At 43.4% G+C, this 24,673-nt stretch overlaps 1 protein-coding gene across 2 annotated transcripts in view; it reads right to left on the bottom strand.

Annotated features, from left to right (window-relative positions):
- PLXDC2 (plexin domain containing 2) overlaps positions 1–24,673 on the bottom strand; it is a 226,760-nt gene that overhangs the window by 103,516 nt on the left and 98,571 nt on the right. The window lies entirely within an intron of this gene.

The following is a 24,673-nucleotide window of genomic DNA, read 5'->3' as shown; positions in this document are numbered from 1 at the left end:
TTCCCCGCGCCTGGGGGAAAAATAATCCCCCCCTTTATTTCCCCCCAAAAAACTAGGTGTGTCCTATGGGCCAGTGCGCCCTATGGGGCGAAAAATACGGTACAATAATCTAGCCAGGATGTCACCAGTACATGAGTTACTATGGTAACAATATTCCTGTCCTAGAACATCTGTAGCTGGTAAAGGTACTCCTTGCCACTGAGGCCACTTGAGCCTCCAGATAGAACACTGCATTTCGGAACAACGCCATTGTCTCAAGGGGACTGCAACCCCATCTAGAACATGCCATATACCCAATTCCTGGATATGAGAACCTCTGTCTTATTGGGATTCAACACACTGCACGATCAGGGAAAAAACCAATGCTGTCCAGGGTTGTAAAGAATGCGGAGGGAATAATTGAGTGCACTCTTCCCACCTTGGATCAAATCTATGCTTCCAGGTGCCATAAGAAGGCTGCAGAGATAGTGCAGAATAGTGTGCACCCCGGAAATGATCTCTTTCAGCTTCTGCCTTCTGGAAGAAGGTACAGAGTCATAAAGACTAGGACTAGCCGCCTGAGAAACAGTTTCTATCCAAATGCGTTTTTGGTTTTAAACGCAGTGTAAGGTAGTCTTTATGTGAGTATATTGTATTCAATTATAGGGTATCAGAGTTTTTAGGGGCTAACCAGGCTGGGAGAGCTGGGATAGCAGGCTTGTGGGTTTTTGAATGTCTGATGTAGATTTTTTCAATTTTGTTGTTCTGTATGGGACAATGACAATAAAGATTATCGTATTGTAAGCCCTCATTCAGCTCACCACTCTTATTCCCTTTACACCTTCCACCTGTTAGGTTATTGCAGAAAAGAGGAAGTCTATAGATGCATCACAGGTCCTCATCCAGAGCTCTCTCGCATTTCTGTTCAAATTACCCCAAATCCCAATCTTTCTATTCATGGGTGCTAATCTCTTGACAAGGGGAAGATGAATCAATCATACTGTAATAAATAGTCTCATTTTAATGTTTGCAGAATGTAGCATTTAATGGTAGGAGAGGTGTTGCTGCCACCACTGAAGCATGAAACTCTTAAATGGCTACTTTATATAATAAAGTTTCCATAAACCGGTTTCTATTTTGTTCGAAAACAATCTTATCATTTCCACTGTTGAATTTTATATGTCTCAGCATGGCATTCCTATATCGTAATACAGTCTACCATGGCTAGATTTATAGACATCTTGAAGAAGCGAAGCTGACATACTGTAAAGATTTATTTCAAATTGCCCTCTGAGAGATAGGTATGCAATGCTGCAGATCTTGTAAAGCAGCTAAGTACAGGGTAAAAGGTCTTGAGCAGAATCAAATATTCAGAACTACTACAAGATAGTGCTGTGTTTGGAAGGGGTGGGAGGAGGAGACCTCCACTTTAAGTAATAAAAAAAGCTGTCAAAATAGGGTTTTTTAAATAGCCAATTGCTTTCTAGTGGACATTTGAGCTCCTGTTTGGAGAAAAACAGGATAAGGAGTCAAAGGAGTAGGACAGGGCTTCCCCTTGATGCAGAGAGAAGGGAGATATCTCTGGCTTAAGGGGGAACCGATTCAATTGGTTTAATCGAACAGGGAAGTTGTTTTGGAGGATCTCTGCTGGTGTAGTTTCTGAACTCAGTTTTAGTTCAGCTTATCAAGCGCTTCTTTGTACTGTTAATACTGATTATCGATCTAACCATTATCATCCACTAGCATTCCTCCAAAGAACTGAAGTCTGTTGAGTTAAGCCTGTACTCTATGGTTGAACTGTATCCATAATTACTTCTCTGGGTTTCGCTTTGCAAGATTATTAAAATACATATGCAGGTACCCAATGAGGAATGAGATGCTCAGTGGTCGTGAAACGCTTTCTAAGTGAGGAGGGAACTGAGGGAGTGCAGAGGAGGAACAGAGTGGCTGGAAGCCTCAAGAGGAAGCCCTTCACGCTGCAACATTTTGTTGCTGATCCCACACATACAGAACATACTAGGCCAAGGAGAGGACAAAATATTCGGTCTTTACTGCAAAGGTCACAAGTAATCAAATGAATAGTGCTATATTTTGTAAGCATCCCACGAACCACCCTTTAGAAATTATTAGCCTTTCTTCTCCTTCCTTGATCCCCCCAGCTACAACAGTAAAAGGTAAAGGGACCCCTGACCATTAGGTCCAGTCGTGACCGACTCTGGGGTTGCGGCACTCATCTCGCTTTATTGGCCGAGGGAGCTGGCATATAGCTTCCGGCCAGCATGACTAAGCCGCTCCTGGTGAACCAGAGCAGCGCACGGAAACGCCGTTTACCTTCCCGCCGGAGTGGTACCTATTTATCTACTTCCATTCTGATGTGCTTTCAAACTGCTAGGTTGGCAGGAGCTGGGACCGAGCAACGGGAGCTCACCCCGTCGTGGGGATTCAAACCGTCGACCTTCTGATCGGCAAGTCCTAGGCTCTGTGGTTTAACCCACAGCGCCACCCACGTCCCATAGCTACAACAGTAGTCTTGTCTAAATACAGAATGCAGACCTGTCATTGCTTTGCCTGCAGTGCCTAGTGTCTATGCCATAGAGGAGGGAAGGGGAACCTTTGGCCCTCCAGATGTTACTGAACTACAACCCCCATCATTCCTGGCCATTGGCCATGCTTGCTGGGGCTGATAGCGGTTGTAGTTCAGCAACATCTGGAGGGCCAAAGGTTCCTCACCACTGCCATAGAGGAACCACCACACAAAATGAAACCATCATACTTATAATTGCTGGATATTATTGAATGGTCTCTCCCAATGCAAAAAGCTGCACTGTAATGACAATCCTAACTTTTACATATGCTTCATAAACAGCTGTGCCACCAGGGTTTTCAGGGAATATGAAACACTTCTGCTTCATTTTTCATGGTGGCTTCTCTTCTATTGTACGTCTAAAATTAATTTCACACTGTTTTAAGCAAGAGTGCTGTGTGATGGTCCACAAACATAAAATGAATTCTACGTCTGATTCCTTTTTCCCAACAGTGAATGTGACGGAAATGGGTAAGAGCTGACAATATTTGCAGCTTTGTCAACAGCATCGTAGGACCACAGCATCGAAGCTGCACAAAGCACCACAGAAAAGTATCCTTAGCATGAGGAGCTCAAGATAGACTACAAACACACAGACAGAAGAGGAAAACACTAAAGGCAGACAATAATAGTTTATATAAGAGGTGTATGCCAGAGACAGCCAATGTGGTCTCCTTGATATGTTGCTGGACTCAGCCTTAACCATCAGGGCCAATGGTTGGGTATGATCCAGATCAACATCTGGAGGGCACCATATTGGCTACCTTGTTATCCCTTTGTAAGGATTTGCACTATCCGTCCAAAACTAGGACTGAAATTCCCACTTTCTCTGGCTTCAGTTTAGACAGCTGCAGCATGAGTTCCTGGCACAAGAGAAAGATGGATTTCAGCTAATCTTTATGCTGTACATTCTTCAGATTGTTGATTATGCCAGAAAGTTCACTTGCTGTCACTTGATCACGGAGACTCTGAATATACAGAAAATTAAGTCCCTGCTAGGATCTTGGCAGTAAGGAAATTGCAAAGATGTTCATTTGCTATGTGCTCAGGTTTAAAAGAACTGCAGTGAATTAAGCCATTACAAGCATCTTGGCAGTAAGAAAGCTGCAAAGCTGTTTGAGGAATGAAAGTGAGGTAACTTTTGAGATGCTAATAGTTTCTTTCATACAAAAGCTTTTGCCACGTGAGAAAATGCGGCGTTGCTTGGAACAGAATTTTAAAATGAGCAAAACTGGCTTACTTGAAAATTGGCATACGTGAAGATTAAGGGTGCAGTCCTATCCACACTTACCTGGGAGCAAATCCCACAGAACTCAGTGGGACTTACTTCTGAATAGACATTCATAGGCTTGTATTGCAAACTCCATTTTTAAAAAATACACTTATAGCAGAACCCTAGGCATGTCTATTGACAAGTCAGTCTCAATGAATTTAGAGGTACCTACTGTCAGGCAAATGTGTGTATGCATGGATACACATCCAGGAATAAAAGCTGATGGGGTAATGGGAGGAATTCCAGATGACTTTGTGGTCTTCCTTGACAGATTTAAGATGCCCAGCATATGGCAGGGTATTTGATAAGCTGCTACACCAAAGTTATTACAAAATAACTGCTTAATTGCTCTCAAATGCATCCAATTGCTTGGTAGTTCTCCAGCCAAGAAATCAGTGAAACAAAACAGAAAGTTGTTATTAACTTCCTTATTTATTGATGCATAAACTAGGTTGGCTATTTCCATCTGGACTATGAACTTAATTCTTGATAAACTCAAAAGTTCCTTTGAGAGCCAGTGTGGTGTAGTGGTTAAGAGCGGTGGACTCGTAATCTGGGGAACCGGGTTCGCGTCTCCACTCCTCCACATGCAGCTGCTGGGTGACCTTGGGCCAGTCACACTTCTCTGAAGTCTCTCAGCCCCACTCACCTCACAGAGTGTTTGTTGTGGGGGAGGAAGGGAAAGGAGAATGTTAGCAGCTTTGAGACTCCTGAAGGGGAGTGAAAGGCGGGATATCAAATCCAAACTCTTCTTCTTCTTCTTAAGTTATCTAAACTGTATTTGAATCAATTGCTGGAACCAGGGTTATAACAGCATGAACTATTAGACAAAATTAACTAAACCCCAGCTTTCAGTAATACTGGCCTGGAATATAAGCCTCAGTTTTCCCCCAAATTCCAACCATGAAAAGTTAAAGTGTGGCTTATTTTTGCGACCTTACGGTATGCAGCCAGGAGCATGGGGCAAACAGCACCAGAAGGGGCGCCTGCCCCGCACACAGTCCCCGTCGTCTCTCCCAAGGCTGGGAAGGGAGAGCAAGGAAGGGGAAAGGCCACTGGCAATGCAGTGCGGCCTCCCCACCCCAGTATGCGGCCAGGAGCAGCGAGGAAGGGAGCGGCTTATATATTTTTCTCTCCCCCCCCCTTCTCCAATTTTAAAGGTGTGGCTTATATTCAGGTGCGGCTTATATTCGGGCCAATATAGCACTTTAGACCTGCTCATAGGTAAAGGTAAAGGGACCCCTGACCATTAGGTCCAGTCGTGACCGACTCTGGGGTTGCGGTGCTCATCTCGCTTTATTGGCCGAGGGAGCCACCGTACAGCTTCCGGGTCATGTGGCCAGCATGACTAAGCTGCTTCTGGCGAACCAGAGCAGCACACGGAAACGCCGTTTGCCTTCCCGCCGGAGTGGTACCTATTTATCTACTTGTACTTTGACGTGCTTTTGAACTGCTAGGTGGGCAGGAGCAGGGACCGAGCAACGGGAGCTCACCCTGTTGTGGGGATTCGAACCGCCGACCTTCTGATCGGCAAGTCCTAGGCTCTGTGGTTTAACCCACAGCGCCACCTGCATCCCAGATCTGCTCATATGAGCACATTAAGATGCCTTGTGCTAAACTAAGGTAAGGAGAATGTGTGGCCCTCCAGGTGTTGGATTTTAAATCCCCATTAGCTGTGGGCACCATGGCCAATGGTTAGAGATGATGCATAGCCACAGTTCCCTCATGCCTGATATGGCTTCAGTGCCATCTACCCTCTCAGCCTGCTAAATAAGATTCTTTTAACTTGACATGGCAGGGATTGATTCGTTCATAATTCCTGGGTAGTGGACCCCTAAGACTTCCTACTATTACCATAACTTTTCTATTTTAAACTACTTCGTTGTCAGCAACATGAACAACTTACTTGGAGAGAGGCCAGGATCAGAAGAATGTCTGGAGAAAGGGGAGGCAACTTCTCAGTAACTTAAACTTCAAGTCAAAAAGTATTCAGATAGTGTGATAACCACCAAAACTGCTTGCCTGCTATAAAGTTCTAGGTTGCCTCAGTAACATATGAAGTCCCAGTGATATGGGCTGACATGGATCATATCATTCTTTCCCATCCCAGTGTGGCTCCCCACCCACAACTGGCCCACTAAGGTGGACATGAGAAAAACAGTTGCATCCTGCATGATGCCAGGGCACCAGAGCCAAGTGAACCACAGGGGAGGTTTTTTCTGCAACTACCCCACCATCATCTCCATCACATATGAAGTAGGAAAAATCAAATTGCAAGAATGAATGCAACAAATCAGTGATTCTGGACCATTCATGAGGTTTCTCCCTCATAATATAGCTGATGGAAATGTTTAGGATTGGTGAGCATGTGAGACAGGGCCTTCTTAATGGTGGCCCCACAGTTGTGGAGATTTGTCCTGTTAACAACCATTTGGCTGGTTCATCTGGCATTCAAAAAGGCCTTAAATATGTATTATTTTACTAAAAGAGAATTCTAGTGATTTAAGTCATTATCTCTTTGCACATCTATATGTCTATATCCATTTAGTGCTTCATACTCTGCCTGCAGTTATTTTTTTATTTCTCTCTGTACAGTATATTACTTTGCAAGGGTTTGGCCCTGAAAAGCAACTAAATCATAGTGGGAATAAATAAATTAAAAGTACTAGTTTAGGGCCTCTCCAATTCACTCTCTGTTTCCCTAACCCCTGTCTGCACCCTGACCCTTTCCTGCATCTTGTTTTTTCAACATCACAAGGTATGTTAAATCAGAATACGTGACGTGCACCATGTTCCTGGAAACTGTGTTGGTCCATATGCATATCACTGTTGGTTCAGATGAGTAGGTCAAACAGCACTTGGGGCTGACCTACTGTAACAGAGCACCAAGCCTTTTAAGTAAGGTAGTTTCCCACCCACTTCTGCTTCATGTTATTGCTGAAAGAAGCTGCTACTAAGAAACCTAAGATTGACAATGGGATAGTCTTCACTCTTTACCATTTCTTACAGTTCAAGGAGGGGTGGGGGAGCTCAAAGCAAGGAAATATAAATATAGTGCCAGGTGGCTTTGGTCAAGATGAATGAAACCATAAGGAGTGCTGCAACGGAGATCCATTGCTCTCTTGGGAGAGGAGACAGCAGATATCTATGTGGGTCTGCTTCCCCTCCTTTCCTTCTTCCTGTTCAGTTCTGCCTCCTAAACAAGGAGCTAAGTTTAGCACCTAAGCAAAGAGCCTGTGAATACATTTACTCTAAAATATCAATCAGCGCTGGGAGTTCACTCAAAATCACTTTGTATATGGGGTGAAAATGGGGGAATCAGAGCATGATGCAGCTTCCATGCAAGAAGACACTGAGTAGCACCCTTAATGCAGTAGCCATTTCAGCTTTTAACTGTGCCTTATATAATTTAAGTGTTATATTAGATTGTCAGTCAAATGGTGGGAATGTATATGGGGAAAACTTGGATGAGGGATTGCTGAGCCCTTGCATGATAAACTAGTTTGTTTCCCTATCTCTATCTGGTACCATACAATAAATTTTCTCAGAGTTCCAACATGCCTTTCATCCCAGGTTCACTGGGCACAAATAACAAGCCCCCTCTCCTGTATCTCCTGCCCTCTTAATTTACTGCCATCACATGCTCCTTCCCACAGCCTATATGCTTATCTTATTGTTGTGCATGTTGCACAATGCACAACTTCCCTGGGTCATACTTCCCATATAAACACCCTCAGGGTGGCTCGCACAGTAAAACTAAAAGAAATATAATATACTAAACAAAAATGTAAAAACATGAATAAACTGGGAGCATTAAAAACAAGCACAGCATAACTATTAAACAGTTGAACAAAGAAGAAATTGCTTTTGCCAGGTACTGAAAATTTATCAAAGGAGGCACCAGGTAAGTTTCCTCGGGAAGAGAACTCCATAAATGGGGTGCCAACACTGAGAAGGCTCTCTCCTCAGTTGCCGCCTGCCTCACTGCTGATGGAAGAAATGCCTCAGATGATGATCTTGATGCATGGACAGGCCGATGTGGAGGTGATGCTCTGATATCCTGGTCCTAAGTCATTAAAGGCGCATTCCTGGCAGGTCTTTGGGACAGATGTCCAGGGCACCACTCAGCAGCAACAGCTGAAGGGCCCCTGAACACAGCAGGGTTGGCTTGACACATTTTGAAGAAATACACATTGCATTGCATGTAAAGTGCCTAGCTGCACCACTGCAACTCATGCAGTACTTTAAATGCAAGAACTGCTGCAACCACAGTTTCTTGTTTCTCTGTGCTCCTCACAATCAGATCACAAAGGCAATATAATAAATGATTTAATATTGTTTTTCTAATTCACCCTGCCCAGTCTGCCTATTTATTTGACTGATCTATTGTTTTCCCAGCGTCTAGAACTTCAAGAGGTTATGTTCAGGCATGAGGTAAGAGAAAATCTGTGTCTTGGTTCCTGGGCAGAAGCTTTCCATGTTAAAGCCTGCCCCTTCTGAGATTGCAAACCATGTTATTCAGCCATATTCGCATACCATATTTTTTGCTCTATAAGACGCACCAGACCACAAGACGCACCTAGTTAGGAGGTGGAAAACAAGAAAAGAAATATTCTGAATCTCAGAAGCCAGAACAGCAAGAGGGATCGCTACGCAGTGAAAGCAGCAACCCCTCTTGCTGTTCTGGCTTCTGGGATAGCTGTGCAGCCTGCATTCGCTCCATAAGACGCACACACATTTCCCCTTACTTTTTAGGAGGGGAAAAGTGCGTCTTATAGAGCAAAAAACATGGTATCACCTTCCCTGAACCTGTGTGGATAGGGATCAGTATACAAGCCCCACCCTTTCGAATCCTCATGCATGTCACTCTCATGAAAAAAGGGGTGGCCTCCCTTGCCCCATGACCAATGTCTACTCAGGTTCCGGTTGAGCAACTTTTCCAGAAGCAGCAGAATCAAATCCAAGAAGAGAGCAGATTTAAAAGAAACATCTTGGAGGGTAGCAGAGGTCCTGTCTCGGAAGTCTGCTCCTATCATACAGCCCCACATTAAAAACACAGTGACTTTTGCAGTCCCATTCCATTTGGCAAGCTCTTCCACTTCAGTTGAGTTACATGTGAGAAGCACTGCCCCAGGGCCTTTATGTCCATGTGCATAGCTCAGTCTGACTTGTGGGATACCCAGACAGTAGATAACAGGGAGAGCAATGAGAGCACAGTCGCTAGCTCTGCCAACTGTGAAAAGCCACAGACACAACTGATATCCTTCCAGAGAAACAAAGGAATTCCTTAACAATTGCCCAGGTTTCAAGGATGCCTGGGGAAAATAGGTAAACACATAGTCATTTTTCTTACTTAAGCGGTTATTCCAAAAAGATGGGAAGGCAGCAAACAGGTGGCAAGTGTTGTTCACGTGCTTTCAAATAGGCAAACATGTCTGCAGATGCTGGCACCATAGAACCCCTTGAATTTAGGGGTCTGGTGTAAGCTCGCAGTTGCAACTCCTGCAACACATTCAACATGCAGCTTTCATTAATCCTGCCAACATCTGGAGACCCAAAGCTGGAGAAAGGCTGATATAGACTAGGAATAGCCAATGTGGCGCTCTCCAGTTAGAGCACTTTTAGCTACCCTGTTACTGCAGGTGTGAGGAATGTTTGCTGAACTACAATTCCCATCATCCCTGGCCCATTGTTCATGGTTGCTAGGGCAGATGGGAGTTTTCATTCAGCAACATCTGGATGACCAAAGGATTACAGAAAGGACCTGCCTATTATCCTTTAATGTTGGGTTTTTAATTATTATCAGTCCAAACATTTTTTTTGTATACAGGATAGCAAACGAGGTGTTCAGTTCCCATCAGCCCTGATCATTGGCTATGCTGGCTGGGCTCAACAGGAATCAGGAGTCCAACAACATCTGTGCAGTACCTCATTGGCCAACCTTACTATAAATATAATAATAATCTTCAAATTTATTACCCAGCCTTCGCCAGCAAGTCCTAAGAATGTAAAATTCAGAATTAAAAACAGTTAAAACAAATTACAGTCACAGGAACAGGCAGCTACAACACCTATGCTACACAATGGTAGACCTAACAACTATGCTGTCTTTGACCTAGTGCAGATTCTCATGCAAAGTTGCCTGACATCCTGAATCAGACCATAGGCTACTCTGCCTGGCAGTGGTCCTTCATGGTCTTGGCAGAGGTCTTTCCCTCCCTATCACTCCTTTTGCTTAGATACGTCCCATCCCACACCAGCTTTATTTTAGCCTTACCTGGCATGGAGAAGTTTTTGCTGGAATTTCCCTGGTGGATGAAAAGCTTCAATCATTGGGAGGGAAGTCTCTCTCACACACAAATGAACTATATGTTATTCATGTAATACCAAACCAGAACCCTAGAAAGCATCCTCATCACAAGACAGCTAAATCGCCAGCAGTTACAAGGGAAAGAGGCAAACAGCTTAGGGGAGAACACTAAGCATCTGTTCTGCATCAGGGGTAAAATCTATAAACAACGCTGACAGCTTTATGATGTCCAGAGCTCCTTATCTGACATTCACTGGTGGATACGCCAGTTTAATAGGGATTTTTCTCCATATGAAGAATTGCCATCTTAGAATATAGGTTATATTTTGCGCAAAAATAAAAATAACAGAAACTCATTTTATCTGGATTTGATTTATAATCCTTCTGGATCTCATTAGCAACTCTCCTAAAGTAGTAGCAAACTCAAAGTACATGGAGCCCTCTTCGTGTTTACATTCCACAACAGAGTTGAGCTAAAACCCTTAAGCAATCTGTGCTGCCATACATTCCCTGCAGAGTCCAATGTTGTGCAGTGGACCAAGCGCAGGAGCCTTAGGGTATGTTCACATTACCACCTAACTCCATATCCAGCATACAGTTGTACATTGGTTCTCAAACAGAATGTGTTCCAGGAATCTATTCAACTCCCGGAACCATTCAAAAACCAAAGCACGGTTTCAGATTGGCTGCAGGAGCGTCCTGTAGCCAATCGGAAGCTGCGCTAGATGTTCAGTTTCTGAAAATTGTTCGAAAACCGGAACACTCATTTCCGGGTTTCGATTGTTCAGGAGCCGATTTGTTCAGGAGCCAAAGTGCTTCCAAGGTACGACTGTACTCCCATGGCCAGTTTTTGAAGCCGTATTCACACAACAATCAATCTCTCTCTTGTAGTTATTTGACCAAAGTTAGTTCGATGAGATTTTTCACAAGCCAGCTTCAATCTGATTAGAAAACAGTGTTCACTTTGTACTTCAGAATGGTGTGCACATTTGAGACTGATGACGCACGTGGGCAGAGAAGCGCACATGCGCAAAGTAACGCCTTAATGAAAAGGTGTTCCAGGGTCAGGGTTGCCGTGGCAACAAAACAGGTCATGCAGATTATCTCTGCTCCATCTCTGATGTGAACAACCCCACATAAATGTGGCTTGAAACACAGTGGGTGGGGTGGGGGTGTGCCTTTGCTGCTTTTTAAAGCAGCTAATGTGAACATAGTGCTGCTGCAGTGGACACCTTTGCCCATTGTTTACTGCTAAGATCTGACCTCCCTCTCTGACCAGCAGCCATCAACCCTTGCTTCACCAGCGCTACTGAGGGGAAACCTCTGCACATTACAGAAGCAAAAGGTGTGGCAAAGTGGGGTTGTTCTGTGCCTATTTAAAGAAATGTGAGGTTTATGGATGAAATGGTACTCAGCAAAATATAATGGAAATTCCTATAAATTGTTGAGACAGGCAAACACAGGAACAAAAGAAGACCATTAGTACTGTCCACTCCAGGGGTCGGGAATCTCTGAGTCTTTAGTCTAATTTATAATACTCAAGAAGGTTCATTGGTTCATAGTTGGGTTTCCGGGAACAACACAAAGTACCATTTTAGCTCTTTAACGCCTGGTCTCTTTTTGTCCTTTTTGTCCTAGCTCTGTTTGTTAACTGAGCAATATCATCTGCAGTAAAAGCTTTACAGAAGTAAAGCAATATACTTCTAGGAAACGGAATATACCTAGGGTGCTCAAGTCTTTAGTATATACATCAGGCTATCTGGAAGCACCATACTGAAGAACTGGCACAATATTCTAAGAGTGAATCTCCGCTTGAAATATCTTACTCTTTTATTAGACATTCTTCCACCTATGAAGACCACATTTTTTCCTTCTTATATCCTAATAAAGGGTTGGTTATACCCTCCCTGCAAATAATAATACCAAGTCTTAGCAATGTTAATTGCAGGAAATATCTTTTCCAAGCAGGAAGCGGCATTTTTGTATTAAAAATGTTTGCAACTGACTACAGTGAAAAATGTTTGCTGTCAAACTGCACCAGCAAGAGAATAGAATAAATAAATTCTTTGAAATGAAAAACTAAGCAATCTGGCTTCAATGCCCAGTTTGTTATCGACTCATGTCAGCTACCACATTCACCAAAAAGAATTAGAAATGAAGCTTCTTATATGTTTGCACAATTTTGGTGTGTGTGTACACACCCACACACCGTTTGCATATTCTGTTGTGCAACCTGCAGCTGGAAGGATGAAAGAAAAAGACTTCACTGTATTCTTAGAGCACATTCTCACTAGGTGCTTAGTTATTAACTTTTATTCAATTTTTTGAGCTGCCCGAGAGCTCAGCTAAGTTTAGCTCATGCACCACACCACAGTTTTGCTGCCCTTGCTATTTCAAATAAGTTTCCAGCAGGAGAGTTGAAGAGCAAAGAACTGCGCAACTGAGTGAAATTGTTGACCTCTTTCTGGAAAGAATACAGCACTTACCTACATTACAGTATGCAAAGCTGAAGAGCCACACAAACAAAAGAACTGGGAGAAGCATTTGCTGGCATTCAGAGAGGAAATACTGCATAAGCACTTGCTAATAAGCATGCAAGCCTGATGTGTTACCAGCTTTTAAATGGGACTAAAGCTTGGCTAACAAATCTAGGTGACTAAAACAAGTAGGGGGAAATTGTTTGTTTTTTTATTTTTTTTAATCAATTTTTTGATACAAACATCAACCGCAAAATACACATACAACAAAAACCATAATAACAGTAATAACACAATTTGACAATTCAGTTTTGGATACACTGATATACCTATGACTACATGTGTTTAAACAATATTTCCCCACCTCACTCTCCTCCCCACCACTATCCGCCTTATCGCTTAAATATTAGTTCCAGATTTCTTCATATTTATCCATTCTTATTTTGCGTCGACATGCAATTTGTTCGTATATAGCTAATCTGTCCATATTATCAATCCATGTGCTCAATGGAATCTTTTTGCGGCTCCTCCAATTCATCAAAACAAGTTTTTTTTGCTTCTAATATAGCACGCTACATCCATTTCTTTGACCTCTTGAAATCTCCCAATCCCGGAACATAATTTGGAATTAAATTCAGTTCCCCTAAATAACAATTTCTTTTTATTACTCTTGCTATAAATATCCTCACCTCACACCAAAATGATCTTATCATCGGACAGTTAATCAAGTTCGCATTTTTACTTCCACATCTCCAGCAACTGTCTGCACTTGTTATTTTCTTCTGGTATCGTTTTCCTGGAGTCCAGTGGACTCTGAATATTATTTTCTGTTGAAGAAGTCTGTCTTAGATCCATAGAGGCTATTTCTGTTGATTTTATACTTGAGTCCCATATATCATTTGTTATCTGTACCGAGCAGGGGAAAATTGTAGGCCCATGTGTACCCACAGTGGAGAGTGTATTCTGTTGCATTCTAACACGGAATGCTTTTGTCCCTGTCAACGTAATGTTAGGGGGTTTTGACCAGAGGTTCAGACTGTGGCTCAATGCACCAACAAATCCGCTCTTGAACGACTGCAAGGAAGAGCACAGTTGTGATCTGAACACATGGCAAAAGCCACACAGTTACTTCATCACGGACAGAATTCAGGGTAACCTGGCAATTAAGTCAGGCAATTAAACTGGCCCTAACCTAGCCTGCGGGACGTGGGTGGCGCTGTGGGTTAAACCACAGAGCCTAGGACTTGCTGATCAGAAGGTCGGCAGTTCGAATCCCCGCGACGGGGTGAGCTCCCATTGCTCGGTCCCTGCTCCTGCCAACCTAGCAGTTTGAAAGCACGTCAAAGTGCAAGTAGATAAATAGGTACCGCTCCAACAGGAAGGTAAACGGCGTTTCCGTGCGCTGCTCTGGTTTGCCAGAAGTGGCTTAGTCATGCTGGCCACATGACCCGGAAGCTGTACGCCGGCTCCCTTAGCCAATAAAGCAAGATGAGCGCCGCAACCCCAGAGTCGGCCACGACTGGACCTAATGGTCAGGGGTCCCTTTACCTTTACCCTTTAACCTAGCCTTAAAAATTGCAATGTGAAATGGGGGTGGTCCCTGAAGAATGGCAAGCAGTGTTTCAGCTGTGTCCTTTTTTTGTATAAGTAAATACTAATCCAGTGCACAAGCCTCGTGTTCTGAGACTCTGCATTGCTGAACTTGATATCCTGCAGACTGGACATAAAAGCATAGGCAGTAATTAAAGTGCCCCATGACACTTCTTAAGAGAAAAGCGGCACTAATCCTGGCTTCGAAGCCTGAGACTAATTAAGATAAATAACAGGCTTCTTTCTACATTAACACAAAAAAGAAGCTTCTGATAAATGAGATTTGGTTCTTAACCTAATACCACACAAATAAAGGCCATTTCCCTGCTGCATTCCAGGCAGAATTTAAAGTCTTGGGAAATCCATGGAGAAGTTCAAAAAATTGACTTGGGTATACAAAAATTAATACACACACAAAAATATTTTAACAGAGGTGTGGGGAATAGGGTGCAGATCCTCAGCTCCCTCACCTCTTGCTGACCACTTTGGCACATGGGCAAGGCAGCTCACCTGCCAATCACCTGACCTTCCTGTGATACCTGGTGACCCAACTTCAAAGGGAAAGGATCAGGAGAGCACACTTGTTTCTTTCTTTTCTTCATCTGCAGCCCAGCTTGAATTCAAACCAGCTTGCAAAAGAAGATCCCTGGCAAAAGGGGCTTGCAATCAGTGCCAATCAGCTGATCAGTGCTTACTGAGGACTTTGTTTTTGACAGTGCTTGGCTGCAGTCCAGAGTTTCCCAAGTGCAACTGGTCCCTATGAGGTTTGCAGTCAACACTGATCAGCTGGTCAGCACTGACTGCAAAAGCTCCTTTCCATGGAAGCAGCTCCACTCGGTTGCTCCAACTGGAAGCACACTTTCAGGCTCTCAAATGTTCCTTTGCAGCCACTTTTTCACACACACACACACACACACACACTACCATAATTCTCATATATTGTATCTTTAGCAGTTGCATACAACAAAGCAATATATAAAATATTATTTAGTGATGCACATTCAGCAACAATGTTATATAGGGAGCACAAGTAACAGCCATTGATTTATCTGCTCCACACCTGATGTCATATATAATAGCAGGCATGGGGGGCAAGTGGAGGTAGATCCGGAAAAAACTGCTTTCAGGCTAAATAAGGATCCCTGCCAGATCCAGTTTGATCTGCAGGCTAGAGATTCTGCATGCCAGATTTAACACACAAAGGTTTTTGTTTTAATAACCATTGCATAAAGTGTCATGGGTGGAATCTGTACTCTCTGCTTTCCCCTCTTGCAGCCACACCTCTGGCAAGTTATGAGAAAAAGCAAAGTGTCTCCTAGTGGATTTAAGGAACAAGCAGTCAGATCTTGCACGTGACCTTGGATAAATGGCAGTCTGTCATTAATCTCTGAAGCAGAGTGAAAAGCAGAAGAGAAATCCTGATTATTAGTAGCAACAGTCCTCTTCATTGATCAAGGCTTTACTCAAGGCCAGCACAGGGAACCCTGCCTTCACAACTACCCCCCTGTGCCAAATTCCTTGAACGTGTATCAGAGGCTTATCAGGACTTGCAGTGGAAACACTGAATCATTCACTTCTTGGAATGCATCTGTCTGACAGAAAGTTGATAAAAGCTAGGGCTCCCATTAGATAAAGCGCTAGCTTATTGTCTTTGGAGACAAGTTTAATCAAAGTTTTAATCAGCCAGCAGTGGCCCAAATGGTAGTTGCTCAGCACTGGAAACAAGCTTTTTACACTCAGTGACTGGGTAATTACAGCAAGACAGAAACTAATCCAGCATCACAGGCCCATGACCGTGACCAGTTTATGGATACATGGATGCCATTTAAAATATATTGTGAGCTTGGGGGATTCCATTGTTGAAGTAGCCAGGCCAGCTTTTTGGTAATGGCCCTAAGTATGGATCTGAAAGGAAGTTGCTTTGTGCCAGAGTGCAAATGGGTGGACTCCCTCCTCCCTCACCTCGCTGGTAGTGAGAAGGACAAGAGTTGAGGTGTGTTAGAGAACTGGCCTAGGATCAGGCAGAAGCCAGAGAGTGACTTCTGCTGGAATCCCAGGCTGTGCCTATGGGAGAAGCAATAGCTTCTGGGGTGTTGATGTTGTGAGCCCCTTCAACGTAGACTCAGATGGTATATATGTGTAAATAAACCATCTATCATAATGACACCACAGTCTCCACCGTCTCTCATGCCAAGGAAACTGAAGCCCGGGTAAGCTCCTAAAACCCCTGGAATCTCACATTACTTATAAGTTGGGGTGATGTGCAACAAGGGGTAAACAACAGGTCGTCCATTTTCAACCCCCTAGGGATCCAAATATCTTTTTGGAATGATTGCAAGTTCCCCAACTGCCTGTGCTCCCTGATCTGAAAAAACTCCAAGGGAGAAGTTATCCCAGGACAGCTTCCTTTGAGCTTTTTTAATTGAAGCACAGGAAGGCAGGCAGTCTGGCTACTGAGTGCTTGAGATCATTGTGGTCGCTGATTTTGTTTTTAAGGTAAAATCTTCCTTTTATCTTAAATCTTTCTGCACTGACTTCTTCAAAAGTAAAAAAAGGAATTCACTTAAGCAGCAAGAACAATGGGCAGCTCTCAGGCACACTGTAGGCAGCCTCCTCACCTTCCTATGCTTACAGGAAAGCTGAGCTGAAGCCAGCATGAGCTTTTCAGGAAATGCAAGTACACAGGAAGACTGCAAAGTGCAGACCACCAGGGAGATGTTTTGCAGGATGAAAGGAAGTATGATACTCACAAATACCCCTTGGCCACACTGAAAGGAAACTAAGTGTGACAAAACCAAGGCACCCCATCCCTGAGAACTTCAATGAATCTTTTTCTCCCCTTTGAATTAATTTTTGAATGCAATTTCTTTTCTCATAAATGGATGGTGAATGTGTGTTTTTTATTTTTTAAAACAAACTAAGAAGAAATTTTTAGCATTGTACTCATGAGAATTCCTACCACTTCTGCCCCTACATCTTCCTCAAGATACTTAGGAAGGGGGAGAGGAGGAGGAAGGTGACAGTCATGACGGATGGTTTGCAGAACTATTTCCAGTCTTCAGATTGAACATTTTAAAAGCCCCAACCATTTTTGGGTCGAGCAGGAGAGCAGTCAACCAACCTCTACCAACTGTTCATAACCTCTCAGGTTATGATGAGGAGAAGTCAAAGAATGAGGACATTTACCAAAAAAATGTCAAATTTAGTCCATTAGGCTTGGGAAATGACCAAACCACATCCCTGTTCTTATATTTACCATGGCATGGGTGTAAATGTCAAATATATGTCTTGTGACTCAATCCCTTCTGACATTTAGTGGTACATTTCAAGAATCACTAAGAGCCTTCAATAAATGGCAGGCTTTAGTTTCGTTGCCATTATTTACCAATAGTTATTCACATTTCACATTTACTGGGGCAGGCAGGGCAGGATACAAATGTAGTAAATAACATAGGCAGTAAAAATGTGAAGTGTGAAAAAGTCTTAACAGCACCAGTTTTGTGACACAGCTGTGTCTGGGACTCTGCTTATAAATACAAGGTACTTGTCCATGACCCTTTCAAAATAAGTTCATGTATTGTGCAGGGATAGAAGTGCAGTATGTCAGATTTGAAAAGGTCCCAAAAAATGGAGTTTACATTCCCTTCCAATCATACAGCACATGAAATGCAATAGCTGACAAGAGGTGCTTCTCAAACTGTTCACAACATTTAGCTAATTCTGTTTAGCCACGACAAGCACATATTTCAGACTCCATTTTCTCCATTTTCGCCCCCTTAAACTGGGCTTTCAGCCATGTCTCTGTTTATTATCTTCCTTAAAGAGTCCACATAATTCACTGATAGCAGCATCAAACCTAACACAGCAGTCTCCGGAGGTTATGATGCTTGTTATTTACCTGGCAAACTAGTTGTAGAAATATTAATCCAACTTAGAAAAACATATTTATCTTAGGAAACTCAAGCCATGCTGACCCATTTTTTGGGTCAGCGATCAACATGGACACATCTTGCTGAAGTCATTGCCAAAACATGATTTCGACAGATCCATAGCTGTCAACTTTCCCCCTTTCTTGCGAGGAATCCTATTCGGAATAAGGGAATTTCCCTTTAAAAAAGGGAAACCTTGACAGCTATGGACAGATCCGTTTTCTGTCCAGGCTTCCTGATTCTAAAGACTTTGATAGCCTCTGAGTGCCCCATGAAGCCATTTCATGCTCTGCAATGTCTGCATGGCAGCCATTTTATGACTGGCAACTACAGAGCTCTCTCAAAATACCAAATGTGCTCACTGGCTCAGAAAGTTTGGCACCCCTTGCCTACCAGTTTGGACCATACCCTTCTCTCAGCCCCTGAAACCAAGAGAAGATCCCTAGTGAGGCCTGAAAAAGGTACAAGGAAGGGTCATCCCGGCCCATGATATGCAATTGCGTGTCAGCAAGATACCTCATATGAGCAGGCTAAAGATCTCTTGCAGAAAAATAAATGGAGGTACAAACTGCTACCATTGCAATTCCTTTTATCAGTGGGATCTATTTAAACTTTGAATCTCTCAGAACTTTACTTAACCTTCAAGCGAGAACCTGAAGGATTAATTTCTGCCCAGATAACCACTTCTGATTTTCCCTTATAATCTGACCCACCCCCCTAAATAGCTGTGTGGTGCTCAAGTGTGCCATGAAAGCATAAGGCTGCTTGGTCTGAGCGAGTCAGAAGGGAAACCCACCTCCGTCATTTCACCTATAAGCTAAGTTCCGGCACTCTAACAAGCGATTCTACTGTTGCCAAGAGGAGTTGCTTCATTCTAATTCTGGCTGCAACAGGGGAAGAGCATGGACACCTATTTAGGAAGGGGGAGGAATTAAAGAAAACAACAGAGACTGGAATTCTATAAAGGGGTTCTTGTCACTTTATCATGGGGGCAGGTTTTTCCATCAAGGGCTGTATTCACTTGAAGGCAACATTTGAGGGGGGAGCAGGGACATGCCAGTAGTGTGCACGCGCGCGCACACACACACACACACACACACATCGGTTCATACATCCATCCGCCCTAAGCATCAGAAGTGAACAGGGGCAGTAGCACAGGTGGGTGTCCTGAAGACGTGAGGAAGGATGCGGTTGAATAAATGGACATGTGGCAAAAGGGAAACATGCATAGTTGGGGGAAGCAGCAGGCCACCAGCCACCTGGACAGTCAGGGCAATGAGCTGGATGAAAAGACTTTATGTCTGGCTCAGAGTCTGTCCTGGTTCCTCCTGAGCCTTCAAATTCAGAGCAGGAGTGCAGACCCTCCAAGTGCCCCTATTTTCCAGGGACAGTCCCAGATTTACAGAGGCCGTCTCAGTTTCTGATTTGATTCCGGAATGTCGCACTTTTCCTTAGGACAGGGGTCTGCAACCCGCGGCTCTGGAACCGCATGTGGCTCTTTTACACCTTTGCCACGGCTCCGGGGCGGATACTAGCGAGAGGAGGAGGCGCATTGTGCGCCCCGACACTCCCCACTGTGACGGGCGCTGTACTGGCTGTGATGTCGCATGGGGGCGGTACGTGCGTTAGTCACACACCGTCCCGACGTCACCTTCCCGCCCGCCTGCTACATTGTAAGGGGCTTGTACGCTGGTCACTGCATTGAAAGGGGGCATGTACGCTGGTCACTGTTTTGAAGGGGAGTGAAGAACACACACACACAAAAAGGCAACTTGTTAATTTAACATTTATTTCTATGAGGAGGAGTAATTCTGAGGGGTCAAACAAAGAAATAATAAAAAAAAGTGACAAAAAGTTATTTTTATAATGACGAGTTTTGCGGCTCCCAGTTTTTTTTCCCCTTCGGAAACGGGTCCAAGTGGCTCTTTTTGTCTTAAAGGTCGCAGACCCCTGCCTTAGGACATCCCTATTCTCCTTGGAGAAATGTTGGAGGGAGCGTCTCTATTTTCATCGGAGAAGTGTTGGAGGGTCTGGGAGCAGGGAGCACCAGAGAAGAACTTGGAAAAGGAGGAGGATGTGCGGCAGAGTCTGCTTGATGAAGCCCCCTGCCCCAGATGTGCCCAGGCAGGAGACTCAGGCAGCAGCAGAGCTAGCCGCTCAGGTATCTGGAGCGGCACACAGGCCATGCACCCGGGGGGCAGAGGACTGGGCCTTCCCAGCATGTGGAGGACAAGGAAGGCTGAGAGGCCTAATCTGCTGGGACGGAGCAGAAGAGTTCTGAGGAAGAAGAATGCCCAGCCATCTCCCAGGGAGAGGCAACATATCAAGAAAAGAGATTTGTTTCCCTGAGAGAAGACTCTGCCTCCAGGCCTAGAATGATTGCAGGAATGGAGTTTCTCAGGAGCAGCTGGGCTTTCATATGCATTGTACACTGCTGATAAGTTTTTATGGGTTTTTTTTACAATCAACTGGTATATAAATATTTTAAATAAATATTAAAACACTGGTTGAGGCAAGGCATCCAAGGAGGTGTTTGCCTTACTAAAATCATAGCAGGAAATCCAGAGTTGAGATGGCTGTCCAGCTTCTGCCTGAAGGTCTCCAGCAAGTGCAATAAATGAGCACACGCACACCCCAAGATAAGTTTGCATCACAGTCAAACTGCTCTTACTGTCAAGAAGTTTCTCCTAATGCCCAACCGAGTGCTGCTGAGCTTACTCCTTAAAATGATCAGTGCGTCTTACTGCACAAATACTCCTTAGTTAATCTCAAAAATTCCTTCATGATCAGAATATTTGTGACCATTATTACAAGCTAGTTCCTGTTAGACCTTCTGCTATCTTAATCTGCTGCAAAGCTTGCTAGAAAGAAAATTAGACCAGCTAACCCAGACCTCCTACCTACCAAGCATATTTGCCAATACTAACTTAACAAATGTAATTGGGAAGTAGGGGGGAAGAGGCCTAGAAGAAAATAAGACAGTGATATATTAGTTCATCAGCTGCCTAGGAACATATGACATCAGGAGGTGAACAAAAACCAGCTGGACGGTATATATAGATGTAAATGAATTACAATCCCATAAGAATTCTGGTTTCAGATCCAAAGGCCAAGCTTCTTTTCTGATTTATGAATGGCAAAAAATTCACTTTCCCATTTTTCTTTATTAAAAGCACCTTAAAAGAAAAGGGAAGGTGAAGGATATAACAGAAATGCATGTGATTTACATCTGATTGTGATCAACATATTAAAAAAATCAACACGCTTTGAAAAGGCTTCAACTCTTCTTTTAACTCTGCATTAGGGAGACAAAAATTGTTCTCCTCCTTCCACATACACAAACACACACACACACACCTTCTCGCTGCCTGAACATAGAGGATTTGATTATGCATGGAATAAATTGTATTCCCTGTTTAATGGCAAGGTAATTTTCTGGAATAAACTCTTGAAAAGCTTGAATGAAAACAATTTAATACAGCACCTGGGACTCTTCAGCATAACAGAATAGTTTCCTAAGAAGAATATGGCAAATTTGTTTTTCTGCAGTCCCTTAGGAACAACAGGAAAAACCTTTGCTTTCAATTACCAACTGGTCTCAGCATCCACGTAGAAATTTTATTCAAAGCAGCAACATACTATGCTCTGGAGTAGATTCCATTTCCATTACATTTTAATTATTGAACAGTAAGCTACCACAAGGAAAATGATACTGTCCACAGATAATTCCAATGCTTAATCTTGGTACTGGCGGAGGGAACAACCCCCACCCCCAAAATTCTGCAATATTTGAAAGTGCACAACTTACTTGCCTATGTAACTTAGTTGCATCCTCCCCACAACTTTCCTGTGTAAGTCCAACCCCAACCTTCCCATGCTGAGTGCTCTGCAGAGGGCTTTAAGTCATGTCTACTTGCCTTAACAGATGTCCCAAGCACGTGTCACTTCAAGCTGCCTGAAATTTGTGTGTATGTACAGTGGTACCTTGGTTCTCAAATTTAATCCATCCCGGGAGTCCATTCAACTCCTGAAACGGTTCGAAAAGCAAGGCATGGCTTCTGATTGGCTGCAGGAGCTTCCTGCACTCAATTGTAAGCTGAAGAATTCACATTGGACATTCGGCTTCCAAAAAAAGTTTGCAAACCGGAACACTCACTTTTGGGTTTGTGGCGTTCAGGAGTTAATTTGTTTGGGAGCCAAGCCGTTTGAGTACCAAGGTACCACTATATATTGGATGTGAACTGAATGGGACCACCACATGTTCAATGGAAGTGTGATTAACGGCTTCCACGTGCATACAGCTGCACATGCGCAGATGCCCTTTCATGCAGCTGCACACTTGCAGAGGTTGGGGGAGAAGCCAGAAGAAATAATCCACGCATGAAACAGCTTCTGTTCATATGCCTTCAACTTTTTGTTTTTAAAATATTAATTCACTCCTGCCCTGCTCAGCACAGCACTGAGTCCGTATCATCCATAATCACTCCTAAATGACACCCCTGTGTTGGCAAAGTCAGCTGTTTTATCTCTCTTTCTCTCTTTTTTTTTAAAAAAAAGAATCCTGTAACTGAGTCATTGTTGAGTGTGAATTGAACTGTGAAGGTAATCTGAGCTGTTTGCAGTTTTGAAGAGGGCTGGAAGCTGCTTTCATGTGCAATTAACTCAAAAGTTTAAAGAAAAAAGATGCCCCCCACTGATTGCTGTCTGCTCCTTCCAGAGCTTAATTTCTAAACTGTAAAGTGACATGGCTTAATTGTCTCAAAGGTGTGATCTCTAACTCAATTGTGTTCCAGGTGGGAATGGATGGGAGAAAGTGTCTGCTTCAATGAGAGACAGACACATACAGTCTTGTTTTAATATTTCTAGCCCAGCTGTCAACTTTGAGATTACACTTAACTAATAGGGATGGTTGATTAATCTGATATTTGAGAATTCCATTATGAACCGACGGATCCTCACATCCCATACTAAGGCTACCCTCTGGCTTCACACTTCCTGATATATATATGCATTTTAAAATGTGTGTTTTGAGAAAGAAAAATGGTTTCAGTTTGCTATTCACACAAGTGGTTAAAAAATAAATAAACCACAAATTACAGCAGAAATAGGACAGAAAAGAATTGAACAGTGAACGCCAGTGTCCATCCCTACTTACAAGAGAAATTACATTCCAAACTCCCCAACCTCAAAATTTGCAGTTCCAGAGATGCTGTAATGGCAATCCATTCTAAGTAATTACCTGGTTCATATGACATGGTAAGTGTGGGACCAGTCTGGTCTGTGGCAGAGCATCTGCTTTGCATACAGAAGTTCCCAGGTTCAATCCAGGTAGGGCTGGGAGTCTGGGACCGGAAGTCCTTTTCCTGAAACCCTGAAGAGCTGCTGCCGGTCAGTGCACAATACTGAGCTAAGTAGATCAAAGCCTTGACTCAGTATATGGCAACTTCCTGTGTGTTCGACTCCCAAGAGAAGAGCATGGAGCTGCTTTGCTCTTCCCCTGTCCCTTTCATCACTAAGCTGTGCATTGCTGAGCTAAGTTGGCTTAGTGTGACATCTAAGCAAGCGTAGTCAGATATATCAAGAGCGTTTATTGTGGTTGTTTTTCTGTATACATCATGATAACTATAGCAGTGTTATGAGCACAGTTCAAGCAGCAAATCCCTTTTCAAGAAATGAAATCCCTGCCTTTGGAATTTATACCTAGTATGCAGGTCATTTAATTCTTGCAGCAATTATAACTCAGGGCAGTGGTCTGAACATAATGGTAAACCGTGGCTTAGCATCACATCAATGAGCTGCAGCTAGCATCAGGCTTGTGCATTCCCCCATATCATCTAGGCCTCCGGCATGCAGCAAAGAAAATGAGCAAACTCCTCTATTTCTTGTTTTAATCTAACCAGAGTTTCCCCACTACACCCAAAACTTGGAGGGGGGGGGGAAACTTTGGTTAGTTTAAGTTTTAGTTGGTGAACACTTCAGGATCTTACTAGAGTTTGATCCTGTCTTGTTTAAATTATATAGAGTTTTTATCTAACTGGGATTCCCAGGGAAATCTGGTTAAGGACATAATATTCTGGTCTCCTCTCACATGTGCTAGTGGGAGAGAGAGAAGGAGGAGTATACAGTCCTCCTGCACTCTTCCACAGAAAGCTAAACAATGCTTTAGCATAACATCAGTATTGGCCTGGCATGAGAGCCCAGTGAGCTGGCCCTAATTTCTGGTAAACCATAGTGTGCCGTTACATCCAGAGAAACTATGGTTGCCTTCAAACCAAGCTGATTTAGAAACAAATGATAGATTTCACAAGCCATTATTTGCTCAGTTTGCATGTATAACCAAATGACAGTTCGCAATGAAATGGGCTGTCAGAGGGGGAATTGGAGCATGCAGAGGAAGGAGGGACGCCATTTTTTTAAAAAAAAAACCTGTAACCTAAGGAAATGGGTGAGGAGATACTAACAATGTAAATCTAGCTATATTTTGGCACTATATCAAAGTACATTGCATTATACTGGAGACAAATGTCTGAT

The sequence above is a fragment of the Podarcis tiliguerta genome (assembly GCF_965153285.1).
Source record: "Podarcis tiliguerta genome assembly, chromosome: 12".
NCBI classification, from domain to species: domain Eukaryota; kingdom Metazoa; phylum Chordata; class Lepidosauria; order Squamata; family Lacertidae; genus Podarcis; species Podarcis tiliguerta.
This window is presented reverse-complemented; position numbering and strand designations above follow the sequence as displayed.